A 19202-nucleotide genomic window follows, 5' to 3' on the forward strand; every position below is an offset into this window, starting at 1 on the left:
GCACTGGACGCATATCCAAGAGGTCAAGAGTTCGGTCCCAACCGACCGAAGACTCCCCGTGTAGTAAACAGTGACTGATGCCCGTTAAATCTGTTGAGTCTCAAAGTCCTCCATGCTCCCATAACAAATCATATCTCTGGGGGTACTGATCCAGGAGTTTCCTTGTCTTCTGGATTGGTTCAAAATTTCAAGGATACTGAGTTGAACATTAGTAGTCGTAAACCTCCAAACTGGGTGGACTGTTCCTCGATAGTTATAAAATAAAATAACTCAATTAAAGAGAGCGGCGAAAACAGTTTCTTAATACATTTTTTTGTTAACTAAAAATCCAAGACTTTTCAGGGGAAATTTCAAATTTAACAACGCAGAGTTAGTCCATAACAGTAAGCCTATATTTGGCATCAAAAACTTTCATTTCAAAAACGTTAGTTTTTGTAAAAATAAAAATAAAAAATTTAAGAAAAATATTTAAAAAAAATTGCTCCAAAATCTTTTATTAGCCGCCTCGCCAATAAAAAGTAATGGCCGAAACGTTACTCAAGCATCAGTTTTAATTTGGCCCCAGTTTTGCAGTACATTTGAAAAAACAACGTAGAAAGTGGCTTCGCAACTATTTTTCTTTCTATGCTATAAACGCTAAAATAGAATTCTCGAAAATTGATAAAAACAAAATTTATTTTTGAAAATATTTCGTTGCAATATCTATCGTATCATGCAAAGATGCCAAATGTAACTCAACTTTGATTTTTTTTTCTTTTGCACTTCAGAGTTGGGCTAAAATTTGCCTCAATAAGAACATACACCCAGGGTTTAACATTGGGATGTCTGAATTTTTAAGTATTGGTCCTAGAAGGACTTCCATTATTAGAACAAGATTCCTTTCTATCTAGGACCAATATTAAAAAGTATAGACACCCCAATATTTAACCAACATTATAAGCCTATAAGGGACCTAGGTAGAAATGCTTGAACACTTCAATCTCAGTCCAATATCGGAAGCTATTCCAAGCAGGGTATCTGCGCACCTGCAAAATCTTGAAAGTCATGGATTTCAGTATTGAACAAAATTTGTCCTGAAATGTCATGATTTTAATTATTTTTTTAAAAAAATAATGGATTTTGGTCGCCGAAAAAATCTAATTTTTAAAATGGAATCTACACCCCTCCCCCTCCAATTTCATGAAGTTCCGAATATCTAAATTTGTAACAAAATCCCCATTCATAGGTATATTTTATTAAAATATAAAATGTTTTTATCCTGTTCTTTAAAAATTATGGTGTTCTTTCAAAAAATGAAAGAAAAAACATCATTTCCAGAGCGAATTATCTTTTAAATTTGTGTGATTTCAGAATTTTTGTTATTTTTCATTTTATCAATTTAAAATTCTAACTGAAACAATCTTTAGTTGTTGCTCTTTGTGGTATTCTCTCTATTTAGCTCTTTATTCAAATTAAGTAATGTTTTTAAAAAGGAGTCATCTCGATTTACTTTTTAAAAATATTAAGAAATCTAAGATGAAAAATCATCTGCTGGAGGGTCTCTACTACTGGGGACATAACGGTAGAAAGTTTTCCTTAAACGTAATTAAATTTAATTATCATTTTAATTTATAATTTGCTAAACACGAAATCAAGAAGAAAAACTAATTTTATATTAACCTGTGAAATAAACATTAAGAAATTAAACTAAATTTAATTAGGAATAATAAAAGATTGATTTAGCGTATCTTTTAAGTTTGACTCATTTATTGAAGTAATATAGTCTATTAAATGTAACAAAAAAAAACAATTTTAAATTACTTTTTACTTTACAAATAAAAATTGCACTAAAACATAAATAGAAGAACATTTTTTGAACCTGCAGTAACTGCTATTTTTATTCTCCAACCTAGTTTGTAGTTTGCACAGTCTCAGCTCATTGGTTTGGCAAACTGCTGCACTCATTGACTTCTGGAAAAATAGACAGCATCTATTCTTTGGCTCCATGGTCAACCTATCAAACAGTGTTTTGCTAGTGTGAGGGAGATTTGTCTTTAGTCTATTTACGAATTAAAAAGTACCAAAATAATGAGTGCCAGTTAATAAGAGTAGATCATCATGGAATAAAGTGTTTAATAACTAACCATCACATTACTGTCTAACACAACATATGTTAGACATTGTTATTAAAGATTTAAATGTTGACAACATTAGTTCTTTTATAATGCAGTTTTTTCTTTCTTCATTTTCCTGAGTTTTATGCATTTTGTTTCTTTTTCAAAGTTTTCAATGTAAATGCAATTTTTTGGTTGTAGTTTTTGTCATTATATATGCACATACATAAATGCTTGCTGGTCCTTAAAAATATATAAATATTAGGTGTATGAAAAACATAGAATTTTTTTTGTGTGTGTGTGGATTGGTGTTTATTGAAATTTAGTATAAATATGGCAACATTACGAAGCAAAATGGAGCAATGAAGACATTTATTTACATGACACATAATTTGAAGACGAAATATTCAAGAATTCGTTTCATTTATGAGCATGGTAGCCAGGTTAAGATATTCCATGTACATTGAAGCATAATAATATTTATAACTTTAACATAAAATTACTTTTATAAACTTTTTGAAATGGAAAAAAACTTTGAAAAACCTTATTTAATAATTGTATATTTTGTTCTCACTGCCCCATATCTCTTGTGAAGCACACCGATATTTTCGAATTTTATTATTACCATACCTGTCAAGTGTCCTGCTTTTTAACGAAGACTCCTGTATTTTCGACTATAACCTGTTAACCCATATATTCTAAAATTTCTCTGTATTTTTTCAAGAAAGTTATTTAAAAAACAATTTACCCAATAAAATATCCGCTGATGACAAAAATACTTCTCTTATTCCTCAACAGATAGTGCTATTGCTAGCACTGCAGTACGTTGAGTGTTAATAGTTTAAGTATTCCTTGTAGTTAGGCTAATTGTTGAACGTTTTCGTGGTTTTCCCCGCCATGTACTGCAAAGACGGGTTAGTTCCTTCAAAAAGTTCTCCACGAAGGCAAATTTTGCCCTGTTCTTGATTGATCCAAGAGTTCCCTTGTCTTCTAGATTGGGTTCAAAATGACAAGGATACAGAGTTGAACATTAGAAGCCGTAAACCTAAAATTGGATTGGCTGTTTAACAATGGTTATAAGATAATTTATAAATAATGGTTTAAAAAATCATCTTTAGATTAAGATTTATGTACATATTATTTTGCTAAATGTAAGTTCTTATATTATTTTCAATTTTGAATCTCTCTTTTTGACTTACATGATTATGCATGAGGCATCAAAACTTTACTCGTAGCCTAATAAATGTCGATAGTAAAATCTCTGTTATTTTATTTGTTCAGTGTTGTCAGGTATGTATTACATTCCTATGATTCATCATTATTTTGAAAGTATATGCATTTATTTTGCAGCTGCTGTCAGTTCCTTGGCTTAGTTTGGCTCTCACTGTGAAGAGCTTCTCCCAAATATTTTAGTCCTTCTGCAGAGGAGTCTTCTTGATTGTGATGATGAAGTGAGAGACAGAGCAACCTACTATTTTAATATTTTAAATCAGAAGCAAAAAGGAATTTACTCCTAGATCATATTGAATGGTACATCTCTTTTTGTTTATTAAATTTATAAATAAAGCTTTGAAATTTATATTTACAATAGTTTAGTGAAAGTAGGTATGAAGTGATACTTTTAGAAAAGCTTAATTTTTTAGTGTAAAATCAACTATTGCAGATATGGTTTCCAAATAGAAAATACATACAGTTTCCTAATTATCCAGGGTTTCCACTTCACAGGAGAAATACAGGAAATTTTGATTTTTTTTCTCTACAATTTTGGAAAATACAGGGAAGTTAGTTTCGTTTCGTCTCTGAAAAAATGGTGACCACTCAATGCATAATCTATGATACTCCAACTATACTAAACTGTTTCAATTACCATAGCATTATTTAAATATGTTCATCTGTTCCTTTTTTTTCTCAAAGTTTTTCCAGCAATTAAAACTAGCGTAGTTAGACTAATGTAGCTCACACAAGATCACAGTAATTGCGTTTCCTTTAAATATATTGTCTATAATGCACATGGTGCGTTGAAACAGATTAACTTGAATGCCCACAGATGGCCACTGAACGAACATTAATGCTTTTTTCTTTTCTGTTTTATTTTGATTTCTATGAAGGATGATCGTTTTTATGTTATGTCCGTCCTCTCATTAAATTTGTTTAATTATTAGAATTCGTTTTCTTTTGAACACAAGCGACGCAGTAGAGAAGTCTGGTAAAAAGATAAAACTAGGTAAGAGAGAAAATTAGAATTATTTCTACTATACCTGTTCCATGCGTATAGCGTTTTTTAAAAGTTCTTAATGGTGCTTATTTGCGATTTTCGTTTTTTTAAAAGCAATTAAAACTGCTTTTTCCATGAGTTAATTTTAAAAAGTGCTTAACTTTCCCTTCTCGAAGATTTTTTTTCCTTTACCATGTTGCTTTTCGCTGCGTATTATGTAAAAGCGTGGTTTTCACATTGTTCTATTCAACGTTTTCACAATTCATTCAGCCACAATTCGTTTCGGCATGCTATTTGTCCGTAGCGTATAATAGCACCCATCATGGTGACATATTTGATGAAATATTTGGGGGTCGGCATGCGCGTCTACTGAGCTGAATTAATTGAGATGCTTGCACTCTCATGTACAAGTCTGCTGCGTTTTCTCAAGATATTCTCAATTTCAGGCGCCATTTTCCACCCTCTGACGAACTGAAAAATCTCTCAATCCTTTTATGGTGGCTAATATAATCAAGAAAAGAGTTCCTTGTCTGAAACTAGTTATTATGATCATGATCTTTGAAAATTCTTTTGCATATAGTGCTTAAAAATATTTTTTGAGTTCTTAAAAAAAGTACTTTAAAGATGCTTATTTTTTGTTGGGAGATTTGTCTACGCATCCTGCAATATGCACAGGGAATTTTTGTTCTTAGATTTGAGTGGAAACCCTGGTAAAGTTTTGAAATTTTTATTAGCAATAGTTTAGAGAAAAAAAGATTTGAATACACAGTGTTATATTTTGAAAAAGCATTATTTTTTCAGTTTAAAGATGGTTTCCGAAAATGGTCTCTAATGTGAACAGTTACCTACTTATGCTTTATATTGTTTCAAGCTGGTGTTACGTAAATGCTACTTGTCTTTTTTTCACTAGCACATGAAGTACACATCTGTACAGTTTTTATTAAAAACAAGTTAATCTTAAATACAAAAGTATGGTTAAAAGCAATAGATAGGGTAAAAGTTAACTGTTGGTTCTGCCCTGTTAAATAGGTCGCATTAAGGTTTCAGTTCATTTAAACTAACAATGTGTGGATTTATAGTTTAATGGTTAGGCTATCCTCTTTCAGCAGTTGTGTGTGTGTGGGGGGAGGGTCAATTTTCAGATGGGCATTTGATTTTTATCTCTAAATTTCTGTTCTGAGATCCATTTGGTATATTTTATTCAGTTTATATAATATTTTAATTTAAATTATTTAAAAATAAATTTAAAATTCCAAAAGCAAAAAAAACTAAGTATTTAATTTGTCAAAATATATGGATTATTTTTCTTTTAAATTGTGGTTTAAAATTTTTTGATAAAATAACTGAATTTTTTTCAATTTTATAATAAATAATTTAAACTTTTACTAAATTTAATTATGAAAATGTGGACAAAAGTATGTTGGACTAGTTTTAAAAAAAAGGGAGGCTATTTATTACATAACTAGAAAATCATTCTATTAAAAATACAAAATTTATTTCGAATGCATTCTGATTATTTGAAATTCAATGGATTATAGTTAAGTAATAAATAGTCCCTTTTATCTTTTTTAAACAAGCGTGATAATATAGTTTTGTTTAGATTTTCATAATTAAGTTTAATGAGAACTTAAATTTATTATAAATTTAAAAAAATCTAGTTATTAAAACATATTTATTACAACTTTTTTAAAAAAATATAATCCTTAGGTTTTTAATTAAAAATATTGAACATCGATTCAGTTTTTTTGTTCTTATAAATTTTAAGTTTTTAAAAAAAAATATTTAAATTCAAAAATAACTTATAAATTGAATAAAATATTATAAAAAAATATCCACTTGCGAAATGATAGTTGATAAATTCTTTCTCCTCAGCTGGGATACAAACCCCCGACCTCTCTTGTATAACTTGAACAGACTAGCATTTACACTACAAACCATAATGAGCTGGAAAGTTTGTTAGTTTAAGATTAACTGAAACTATGATGAGGTATATTTTAACCAAGGGGCAGAGCTGGCAGCTAATTTTTACCCTGTCTAAGGTTTTCAACTATGCTCTTTAAATGTTCCACATGATTAGAATAGCTCCCTTTCATTTCTCATCAACGCATTTTTTTTAAGGTTTGTCAATTTCTATTGTTGGTTTGGAAAAAACTTTGCATCAATACACATTTAGAACCTTTAGAATTCCCCTTCGATATCATAAGTGTGCCCGTGGCTACTCAACCTTTGATAGAAGATAAGAAAGCTGGTAAATTTCTTTTAAATGGAATTTAAGTGTATCTATTATGTGAATGCAGGGTATCTGAGCACCTGGAAAGTCATGAGAAATCATGGAAACTCATGAAGTTCGTTATTGAACAAAATTTGTCATGAAATGTCATGATTTTTTTTTTTTTAAAGAAAATCATGTAAAGTCATGGTTTTTGGTCACCGAAAAAATCTAATTTTTGTAAATGGAATTTACCCCCACCCTTCTCCGATTTTATGGTGTTGTGAATATCTGAATTTGTAACAAAATCCCTACGAACTGTCATATTTTATTAAATTATAAAATGTTTTCATCATGTTATTTGAAAATTATGGCATTTGAAAAAAAAAAAAAAAAAAAAAAAAAAAACAGATGATTGTGCTCTGGAAAAATCCATATTTTCGGATTTTTCGGTGAACGCGATCTGGAAGTTGACGGAAATCCAAGGTTCAAAATTCAAAAATTTCAAGAAATTGTTGATCATAAAATGTTGTTATGCATAAAAAAAATTATGTTTTATTTAGAAATATTAGAACTCGAATTTATACTTGGCATCACTTTCATTTGTAAGTATTCTTTCGGGTAGAATAATAAATGTGATTATAGATAAAAGTAAACTTACACATAATTATTCATTTAAATTATGCTGCATATAATTTATTTAGAATTTCATTTTTTGAAAATAACAATGATTTAAATGTATAAAGACGTTAATTTTTTGAAATATGTAATTAATGATTTAATTAGAGAAATTTTCAGGATTTTTGAGTTGGGTTCACAATCACCCCTTAAAAAATGAAGGAAAAAACATAATTTCTTGAGCGAATTATCTTTTTAACGTCTGTGATTTCAGAATTCTTGTTATTATTATTTTTTTATGATATCAATTAAAAATTCTAACTGAAGCAAGCCAGTCATTGACGATTTTTTTTTATTCCGAGATGAGAGCAGAAAAATTATGAGTCTTTTCTTTCCGATGAACAAGAAAAGTATCTTTAGAATATAATTCTGCAGAAAAAGAATATTTGCTTTTAATATTTTTTTCAGCTATTTTATTGTTTCAACTTTTTCAATTATCTGTTTTATTAAATTTAAAATCCATAAATATGAAGATGCAGAGCATAACAGTTTTGGTTATACCTATAATTTCAAATAATGTTATTATAATGTTTTTTTTAAATTCATTGTTGCGGAGAAAATAGTAACTTGGTTAAATCATGAGAAACTCTTCCAATTAGTCATGGAAAGTCATGAGATTGAAAATCTAAAAATGTTGCAAATATCCTGTGTATGTAAGTATGATTATATGATATTATTGATTTGTTATTTTCAGATGTTCCCATCAATGGGAAGTTCAAAGATTAAGTTGCTGCTTCACGTCAAGATATATTTGCAGGTGATGTATTTATCCTTATCTTTATTTATTTTAACACTATTTTTTAAAGGTCTTGCTCCAAGAAAAATAAAGCGACAGTATAAGTGCCTTAAATTTTATACTGCATGTGAAACATTCTCCGGTTAATCAAACATTTGTGCCCTTCTCCTTTATTGAATTATTATTTCCACTGCAAGTGATGCTGAAAAAGTTAGTTAATTTGTTTTTCAATAACAATTAATAATTCTGCATACAGCTTGATGCTTATTTTGGCAGCCTACTGCTTGGTAGCAAATAGCTGTCTAGTTTGTTTTCCAGATAAAAATTGTGTTTTTCTAGAGCGTCTGGAGTGCATGGTTTCTAAGCTCAATTTAAAGCATATGTCAGTGCACCGGTATAGCAGCTATCATCTTTGATGCATCGGAGCTCTGATTAAGCGGCCAACATGAAAAGACGCACGCCATGTAACGTTATAAGGGTTTAACTTTTATTTTTTCTGTTTTTATTGTACTTTTTAACGGAACATTTTTGGTAACCAATTGATTTATTATGATTTTGTTTAATGTATATTGATATATAAACCTGTCATAATGGGTATATATGTTATGGACAAATTAAAACTTGAGTGTCTAATAATATCGTAATAAAAAATGAGATTTTTGAAATCTCGTTGAAAAGTTGTAATAACTGCTTAAGAGTCATTAAGATTTACGATAACATCAGAAAAAACTCGTGAAGAAGCTATTATTTAAAATCTCGTGGAAAAGTGTAGAAATAACTATTTGAAAAAAAATCCGTCATTTTAACGATAAAGCTTACAAAGAAAGTGTAGTGAAATAAGATTATTTGAATGCGTGATTCAACTTCAGGATTAATAATATTATCACATTAAAAATTTCAAGATTTTTAAAACTTTGCGAAAATACGTTGTTATAACTGCCGAATAATCCAGAGATAATCGATGAAATCGACAGAAGTAAATCGTGTCAAAAAATGATTAATCAAATATGCGATAGATAACTGACTAGACAAAAAATCGTATTAAACGTTTCGGGATTTTAAAAAATGTAACGACATAGGTAGAGTTGTACTGACGAAAGAAGGATCGAAACGTCACTTGGATTTACGATGTAAAATTTTTTTTTTCAAAAAGCTAGTTTAGAAATGATTACTAAAATTTAAAGTTCGTGTATCGTACTATCGTGTTAAAAATATTGGGTTTCTTTTAGCCGCGCAGAATTCCATACAATGACCACACAAAAGAGATCTAGAAATAAAATAGATTTACTATAGAATCTGTCAAAATTGAGCACGTCAAAAAGTGATAACTCAAAAAGAGAAATATAAAATTTCAATATTTTTTTAAAAACATTTTGGAAGAAATTTTTTTTGTTGCATACCTGCCATGTCTCCTGTATTTCATTACTGTTTCCTGTATACCCGTATATTCTCAAATTTCTCCCTATTTGTTGAAGAAATTTTTTTTTTGAAAAATTGGTGATAAAATATCGGCTGGTGGAAAAATACTAATCTCACTCCTCAACAGATAGTGCTATTTCCAGTACTGCAGTATGTTGAGTGTTAATAGTTTAAGTAGTTATAAATAATGGTTTAAAAAATCTTCCTTAGTATAATATTTATATACATATTTTTTACTTTACTAAATGTAAGTGTTTATATTCAGGGTTCTGTTTAGAAGAAATTTGGGTCCTTTAACGGACCCTTCACAAAATATATTTTCATAAAAACGGACCCTTCACAAAATATATTTTCATAAAAACGGACCCTTCACAAAATGATTTTTCTTTTAATCGGACCCTTCACAAATTTGTTTATCTTCATTATTATTTTGTTAATCAAATAAACCCTTTACTGGGCAGAAAACAAGAAAGATGGATGTAAACGAATTAAGTTTTGTCTTCGACAGACGATTCTTCCATTATTCGTCCGAAATTAATATTCTGTGTTCAGCAGTAATAGCTAAATACCAAATATTTGTATGTTGCATCTCTAATTTAGAAGCAGCAATTGTTGTTTATTTTTTAAAATTTAACTTTTTTAATTATAATTTTACAGTGTTGAGCATAATCTTGTACGTCTTTATAATTTGAAAACTCCTTGAAAAAATTTTTTTTGCAATAACGGACCCTATTTGCACAAATTCATAAAAGTTGACCCTGCTTGAAAGAATGTGTGTGCACGAAAAACGGACCTTTCACAAAATGCCTGGACTGACCCCTGTTTATATTGTAAAATAAATTGTTCCTGCGTCTAATTATGCATTGATTTCTGTCACAAAAAAAAAATTTTTTGTTTTTTACTTCAAAAATTATCTCAAATATTTATTTGTCCCCTTTGTTACAATTTTTCTTTTAATTTTTTTTATTCATTGCGTAAAAAACCTTTTAACTTAATAACTGGTTTCTACAATAAAGTTTATTATTACAATCATTTTATGTTATATATTTGAAAAAAAAAGCTTTCAAATTTTAAAGTTTCTCATATAACAGAGAGGACAAAACTTAATGTCCCCTCAATTACACAAAATTGAGAGGTTGACCATTAAAAATTAACTCTCGGAATGTAAACAAGTGCTAACGAATCCTGATTCAACTAGTTTAAACCAGTTCCTCCACTATTAAAGCCCACTTTTTATACAAAGCTGTGCCATTTTTATTTGTTAGTGTGTTTAGTTTACAGTTAAAAAGTTTTTTAAGTGAGTAATCAATAGGGAAAAACAGCCGTGGAAAGAATCAGAGAATATGGAACTAGATTTTCAGTTTCCCTGAAATACAAATCCAGTGTGAAATAAAATTGTTGAGAGTTTCATTATTCAAAATTAAGTAGAATTCTAATTTTTTGGGGTCACTGTATTTGCTATTTAGTACATTTTGAGCAAAAACTACAAAACTAACACTTTAAAACATTTTTTATTTACTAAAAGTAATATATTCTACAAGGTAAACATATTATTTTCTTCACATCTATTTAAGATGATATATTTAAAAAAAAAATAACATTTTAAATAAAATACTTTATTATATTGACACTTTTCTTGTACTCACCTGCACTTTATGAGAAAAGAAAACACACTGACCTGGAAGTTTTAGGATTCTTACTGGAAAACCTGGAAAAATCAGGGAAATTTTAAACCTGATTTGAGTGGCCACCCTAATAAAAAATTTTAGCACATTATCAAAAAGTTCAAGTTCTGTTTTTACTTATTTCAAAATAATTTAACAAAAAAACTTTATTTATTTTTTGAATATATTTCGATAAATTTTATTCTTTGCACTATATGCCATAAACTGAATTGGTATTTTTAAAACATTATTTTTTTAAAAACACAGTTCTATCCTATTTTTTTAACTGTGTATGTTTTTTTCCCTTAACAGGTTGATGCTATGAAAAAAAACAGAAAGAGGAACAAAAAATGGAATTAGAGGTTTGTTGCTAAAAATTTAAACTGATTTTGCTAAATATTTAGTCTTTTAAAGATTAATTAAATGATATTATTTCAATATATTGATAATAAATTTAAAGTATGTTATTGTTTGAACAATTAAATTTATGCTTATTTAGATACAAAAAAAAGGAACTGAATGAAAAGCGGGTAGAATTGAATGATTTAAGAAAAGAAAAGTCCCAAATGGAAAGCAAACTCAATTCAAGCAAAACTCAACTTGATGTATTGACTTCTTTTTTTACAAAGTAGCACCCTTCAGGTAAGCAGAGTAAATAATTTTATGTTACCTAACATTGTTTATTTAATTTTAGCTTATTTTTAAAAACACGTGTAATTATAAAATACAAATAATCCACTATAATGGGATAACAATAGTAAATTAAAAATAATGCATGAAATCACAGATGCATCGTTCTCACTTAATCTAACACATATATTTTCTCCATTTCATTTTGCTTATTTAGTTCGAAGATTGAATTTGAGGCACTGAAATTTATCCCCTGTAAAAAACAGAAATCTTTTTTGCTTGTCTCTACTTATTTGTTATTTATTTTTTTAAATGAATTTAAAGCTCATTTTACAATTTGCTTTTTATGGAGCGAAAAAAAAAGATGTAAACACAGCCTTATTTCCTCCTTTTTCTATTTAATTTTTAAAAAAATAAATAAATTTCAAGCTTATGTAAGCAATTAAATTTTTTGTATATTTGCTAAAGTGATAAATCACGAAAATTGTACTTATCATATTCCTACGTTATGCTTTTCAATTATATCCTCTGCTGCATTACTATGTTCTTGTAAATTGAGCTTCGAGTTACTTGTTAAATAAAACTTGGGAGTTTAAAATATTTACAACTTAATTCGTCTTAGTAGATTTTTTGTTGAAAACAATTAAAGTTGCCTTGTTTGTGTATTTTAAAATTGATCAAATACAAGACCAAATACAATACGACACAGGTTAATGAGTGAAGCTATCAAGGATATGGATAAGCAATTTAATTTTTGTCTGTTTGTTGAAGTGATAATTCACTAAAATTGTAGTTATTATACTCCTTGGCTACACTTTTCAATTATATCCTTTTGCTGCATTAGTAAGTTTTTGAAAATTAACTACTTAATGATAAACTTGATATCTTAAAATACTTAATTTGATTGTAGATTTTTTTGTGGAGGGCAATTACTTAACTTTCCTTGTTTATTTTATTTTCTTCTAGATTAAAATTAAAATTGTCCAAATTCTACACCTAATGATGACATAGCCTGTATTTCACCAACATGTAAGTATGCATTTAGTTTTGTATCACTTAGAAACATTTATTTTGTTTATCTTTTATTCACATAAAGGTCCATGTAAGTCTTAATTATTGTAATCTGTTAACATATATAAAAGAAATTCTAATTGCAACTTATTTCATATATTAAATACATTGCTTACATTTCTGTTCTAATTTTATATATAATTTTTAAAAATAATTATCAAACATCTAAGTGTTAAAGACAATTCCTTTTTTTTACAAGATTGCAAATTTCTGGCATGTTGGGAGTATATGTCGTTTGCGGAAAAAGAAACCTAAGATAAAAGCTTTTGAAATTTAAAAAGCATAAAAAAATATCAAGTCTCCAAAATTTTCCATTCAAACCGTTACAGAGTGGGACACTGCTAACTTATTGATTCCAATGCATATGATGTCCGTGAATCTTAAAATTTCTAGCTTTATGGTATATTTAAAACAAACATTTTCATCATGTTTTATTTTTAAAAATACTCTTGAAAAAAATATGTTGATTTTTCTTTAAATTTTTTTCATGTTTTTTTCTGGTTATAAGTATTGTTTTTTTAAAAGAAAACTTTAATATGTAAGAAACATATTATGAAAGAAATGAATATCTATTAATGTCCATCAATTAATGTCCATCTTCACTACTGGTGTATAAATAGAGCCCCTGATTTTTGTAAAATTTTAGGGGTTCAAAAATTCGATATATACAATTTGATATATGGTATTTTAATTATTCTACTCTTGTGTGTTTCTTTAAAAGACAACATCTTAGAGCGTCCCTTTTATTAATAAGTACTGGTCTCATGACTTAGACCTAGTCATATTTAGTTAGTTTTGATGATTGTTACATTTGTGTTTGGTGCAGCATGACCAATTCTAATTCTTCTGTCATTAAGTTTTACATATATTGTAATCCATAAAAATATAGTTGGTATTATCGCCTATATGGGCTTTTATTTTATTTTAACAATTTTTTAATTTTTATTTTCTCCTTTATTGAATGCATTGTATTATATTTCATACATTCAATGCTTTGTGTTACTTTCATAAGTAAGGGGAAAATTTTCTTGTGGAGTATGATTAAAAATATACACTAAGTGCAAGTGCAGAAAAAAAACTCCATACTTTTTAACTATTAAAATTCTTTTATGAGTCTGGACTTTTCAACTTTATTCGATGTTCAATCTTTTTTTCATATTCAAAAGGTAGTTTTCAAGTGTTTACTGTAATCAACTTGAAGAAAATAGTGAATGAACTGTGAAGTATTCGATATAATCACTTTACTATTCCACAAATGTGCAATAAGTGCCTGACTGCATCAGAGATGTATAAAAAATGTGTTTTGTTTCAAAAAGTTAGTTTTCAGTTCATACATCATTTAATCCCTCCCCTAGAAACAAAAATGGTTTATATTTCTCAGAAAATATTTGTTTATACAATGATATTTATTAAATTTTTATTATTGTTGTTTTTTGTTATTGAATTGGCAGATTTTTAATTAGTTGGATTATACAAAGTTTTTTTTTTTTAGAGTTTGAAGTTTTGCCATCAGCGATTTACCTAAGTGTTTTTAATTTTGCGTTAAAAAGCAAGTTGTTTTGTGTACTTATATTGCAACTTATAATGTCTTTCAGTACTTGGAACATTGAGTAACACATTAAAGTACTTAGTTAAAGATTGTGATCCAAATAGTGGAGAACAAGATGATGAAGAAGGCTATGAAGATGAATATATAGTGAGTATTCTTATTTATCTTAAAATGATGGCTCAAGGAATGACTCTATAACAATTGTGTATATTCCTTTTTGCTGCAATGATGGTGTGTGTATGAATTTTCTATGGAGTGTCTGAACAGTATAATGCACATAAGCTAAAAATGAACAGAAAATATGGAAAATATTAAAGATTAATGAAAAGTAAAGAAGAAAAAATAATTGAATAAATTTAAATTTTTTTTCTTTTAATCTAAATTTTAAAGGAATGAATTAGTTACGAGTCTTTTTAATATTGGATGAGCTATTTGTTTCGAATCTCACGCCTAATTTGACTGATTTTTTAAAGAAAAAATAATGAATTAAGATATCGCTTCATCAGCTCACACGATTATATCCGCAAAATTAGCAGATAGCACTCCTTTTTGAGGATATAATTGTGTGAGCTGATGAAGAGACTCTATACTTTTTGTTTTCCGGCTTTTAAATAGTATATATGTTTAAATATTTTATTGTAATAATTTCTCCTCTTCTCTTTTCATCCATCTTTAATATTTTCCCTGTTTTCTCTATATTTTCAACTTATTTTATGAGTTCTGTATAATTGCATCTTATGCGCAGCAAATAAAACTTATTAGTTTTCTTAATTTCCTTCGTTTTTTTTTTCTTTCTTTTTATCATTTTGTCTTTATTGGGCTATTTATACATATGTATAGATGTTTAAAAGATAAAAATGCGAAGAAAAATATGTTTTAAGAAAGAAAACATTATTAAATAAATTTTAAAAAGAAATTAAAAGCCAGAAAATAAAATAATGAAAAGATATAATTTTGTCATCAGCTCACATGATTATATCCGTAAATGACAGTATTTTATTGTATTAATATAGCCAAAGCAAAACAAAACTTTTTTGTCTTGTTATTGTAATTCATGTCCAAGCAGAATTTATCGTCAGTTGAAATTTTGACAATTGATTAAACTAGATGAGGTGCGGGGGTGATTGTCATCTAGATATACTCCAGATTTCAGGGTTTTTCGTATCATCCTTCCAGGTCTAAACACTAGGAGCAGGACATGTGATTTTTTCAGGGAATTTTCGCATATCTGAAACCCATTGATTTTGAGAAACTTGTATTGGCCATAAGTTTTCCTGGTGGGAGTGCTAGTTTTGTTATATGTTTTGTTGAAGCAGCGTATGCTCTAACAATTTTGTGAAGTGAACCTATGTTTTGAGGCGAAATTTCTTTCTAGATTAAAAGTTTGTGAAAGCTTGTTTTAGCCATGTTTTTTCCTGGTTGGGATATGACATCGGTCGTTGAACAGCCAATCCAATTTTAAGTTTAAGACTACTAATGTTCAACTCTGTAGCCTTGTAATTTTGAACCAATCCAGAAGAAAGGGACACTCTTGGACCAGTACCCCCAGAAGTTTTGAATTGTTATGGGAACATGGAGGATTTTGTGACTTGACAGATTTAACGTGCGTCAGTCACCATTTACTACATGGGGAGTTTTCGGCCGGTGGGGATTGAACCCACGACCTTTTGGACATGGATCCAGTGCCCTACCAACCAGGTTATTCCGGCTAGGTGGGATATTGAAATTTTTTGTTGTGCCAACAATTTTCTACAATTTTGGGCAACATTTTATAGTTTTTATGTAGTAAACTAGCTAAAACTTATTTTGGCCATAATTTTTTTTTATTTTTGGTTGGGCTAACAAGACTGTTAGGATAACTATTTCCTACAATGGATGGATATTTGAAAGCATTATTCCAAAATTTTAAAGCAAAAGTTATCTTACTCTTATTTTTTCAATAACCTAATTTTGGTTGATGGGATAATGAAAATTTTCGTTGGGATAACAATTTTGTTCAATGAGGTAATTTCTGGAGGTGAAATTAAAACTTGCGTTTTCTAGGTGAAAATTAAGGTAAATTTTGCGTTGATTGTTCTTGCAGTGGACTGATCGTAAGGACTTGGTTCCCAGTAGAACACCGATGTCAAGCATCACTGGCTGCGGTCAGTAAGTGGGTGGTTGACCACTTTAATCAGTCTGCGTAGGGACCGAGAGTGTGCGGTATTGGTACTCGTTAAACTGTTCTAACGTAAAGTGCTCGACTTTGCGTGCAGGTCGTTGGGCAACCGAAGCGGGGGTGCCATCTCCTCTGCAGAGGATCAAAATTGTGATAGCTTGTCTTCGGATCATCCTCGGAAATGTTTCCCAGACCGTCGCCTATAGCCCATTGGCAGCTCTAGTGTGACGTAAATGAACTAAATTCTGCGTCTTACAAGAAAAAACAAATTATGGCAATCAACGCTTATAAAAAATTGTAACGATGAAGAGAGAATATCATAGTTTTCCCTAAATATTAAGTAAATTAAATTAATAGAAATTATTAAATGGCAGGAAAAAAGTAAGAGGAATATACAAATACTTTACTTAATTTTCGTCTATATTTATTAAGCATTTTTGAGCAAATTATCAACGTCTCATGTTAGCTTACATAACATACTAAAAAACAGTACGATTAAAAAAAAAGTTTACATTTATTGAAGTAGATAGAAACAAAAAATTACAAGTAAAGAATTAAAAAAACAGAAAAAAACGATTCTAAAAATCTCAGTTTTTCATATTACCACAATTTCAGGAAAAACTAGCCATAAAAGATTAAAATTCTAGTAGAAACAGTTAAAAAAAACAGTGTCATTATATAAACAGACATAATAAAAAAATTAAGGAAAAAGAAAAAATGGAAAAAAATAATTCTTAATTCTTAAAACAAAACTTAAAAGTAAAAAATTTTAGAAAAAAGCGATGATAGAAAAAGTTTATCAAAAATAAGACCTAAAAAATGCGCCTGAATAAAATTGCCGTTGAAAGTAGTAATTTAGAATTTAATTCTAATAAAAAAAAAATTATAATTCTCTAAAGAAACCTTAATCACTGTAAATCTCTCTTTTTCGTATTGCCGCAAGTGGCGAGGATTAAAAAAAATAGTTTTATTCGTCATTAAATTTTTTTTATGTAATCTTGCAACGTTTGCGAATGAAGTTGATAGAGCGTTGAACTAGGGCTCGAAATAACGCCCGTCCTCGTCGGTCAAAAATTCCCAGCGGACAACGAATTACTCGAATCCGACGTCCGCGTGGACGGCCATTTTTCCGTTAATGTTCGTGACACATTTTCAAATTTTATTATCTTGGAAGAGTCTAGCGCCTCACTTCTAAAATGACCCTCTAATCTAGAAATCCCGTTAATTCCTTCGTCAGACCAAATGCACATGCTCACGTAATCGGTAAACAAGAGAAAAGTTGCTTGTGATTGTGCATTTGTACTTCTAACGATGAGCTTACAGAAAAACACAATACTGGTCTTAAGCAAAAAGCGTTAAACGCAATCATGAATATCTACCTAAATGGAAAACCGATTTCAGATTTCTGTGCAGAAACCACTGTAAATCATTGAAGAGTAATAAATAAGAGAAAATTATATTTTTATTTATTTAGAAGCTACGGGTTAGTTTCAAAGGAGGACGGGTACATTGTTGGACAAGCCGTCCTCGGGGACGGGTAAAATTTCTGAGTTTTTTCAAGCCCTGAACCCATGTCCAAGTGATCGTGAATTCGATTCCTAACCACCAAAAGCTCCCCGTGCAGTAAATGGTGACTAGTGCACGTTAAATCTGACGGGTCACAGAATCCTCCATGTTTCCTTAACAAATCATACTTCTAGAAGAACTGAATTGGAAATATAGTTCTCTGGTTCAGGTCAAAATTATGATCAGTAGATGTATGAATGGATCCACCCTTCGAGCGGGCTTCGACGTGTGTGTCTGAAGTCGCATTCTTGATCATAGATGGCTCCCTGTGCTTTAAAATTCGTTTAGTTTCACCCAGCTGGCTTTCTGGTATACGCACTTTGCATTAGATACAAAACCAACAAGATAGCTTGTAATGAAAATTTCGGTGAAAATAGCATCTCTCTTGCGTTATTACAAGAAGTCGAAATCATTGATTTTGGAGCACATGGCGCAATTTTGGCGAAAAAAAGCTCCAGGGGCAGGCATTCGTTCCATCGCCATATTTTATATATTCAGTTTCCCTATGGATGGTGGCGACTGATCCTTATGTTTAGAGGGCTAACTTTGATTGACAGAGGTATGGAAAAAAAAATTAAACGCATATAGCAGTTTTGTAATGAAATTTTTCTTCGAACAAATAAATAATAGTGACTACATATTCATATGTGTTGCAAATTTATTATTATTTTAAAAGGCTGATATTTTATTCATATCTTATTGATTACTTTGCATTTTATAGGACATGATGTTGTCTTTATAATGGAGAGTAGTATTTTGGGATTCGTCATAGATCTGGTAAGAATTATACCCTAGAACTTCAATATATTTTCGGACCGTTCAATTATAACGAAAGCATCTAAAGTCAGAAAGGGATTTGCTCACTTTTTCGGGCAGAGTTTGAGAAAGATTATGAGCGATGTCTTATAAAGAAAATTGAAATTATTTCATGCTCAAATTTACTAATATATCATAACTTACATATGTTATGAATATTTCAAATGCATCTTGTATTTATATAACGTGTAAATTTGGTTTAAAGGTGCGACAAGTAAGCCCCCTGACAGTTCCTACACTCTTCAGATTTCTAACTCTGTCCCTAATTATGAGCATTGTTAACATGCGGCACTAAAATCCCATTATTTTTATAGTTTGTACTCCAGGAGTTGGCACTTGGTTCCGCCTTCTTCGCGTGGTATCCGGCGATACTAATTCGCTTTTTTTTGGGAGAGGGT

At 29.5% G+C, this 19202-nt stretch overlaps 1 long non-coding RNA gene across 3 annotated transcripts in view; it reads left to right on the top strand.

Moving 5' to 3' along the window:
- LOC147802072 (uncharacterized) overlaps positions 1-19202 on the top strand; it is a 74985-nt gene that overhangs the window by 32282 nt on the left and 23501 nt on the right. For 2 of the 3 annotated variants that reach the window (XR_015430033.1, XR_015430034.1), the window contains exons 5-11: positions 3444-3623; positions 7890-7952; positions 11327-11376; positions 11514-11656; positions 12611-12673; positions 14311-14411; positions 18710-18765. This is a non-coding gene — a long non-coding RNA (uncharacterized LOC147802072). Of the gene's footprint in view, positions 1-3443; positions 3624-6426; positions 6557-7889; positions 7953-11326; positions 11377-11513; positions 11657-12610; positions 12674-14310; positions 14412-18709; positions 18766-19202 lie in introns of those variants that run through there. The other variant, XR_015430032.1, reaches the window with a different exon arrangement.

This window comes from Parasteatoda tepidariorum, chromosome 10 (genome assembly GCF_982258835.1).
Source record: "Parasteatoda tepidariorum strain Cologne lab strain chromosome 10, Ptep-v5.0, whole genome shotgun sequence".
NCBI lineage: Eukaryota > Metazoa > Arthropoda > Arachnida > Araneae > Theridiidae > Parasteatoda > Parasteatoda tepidariorum.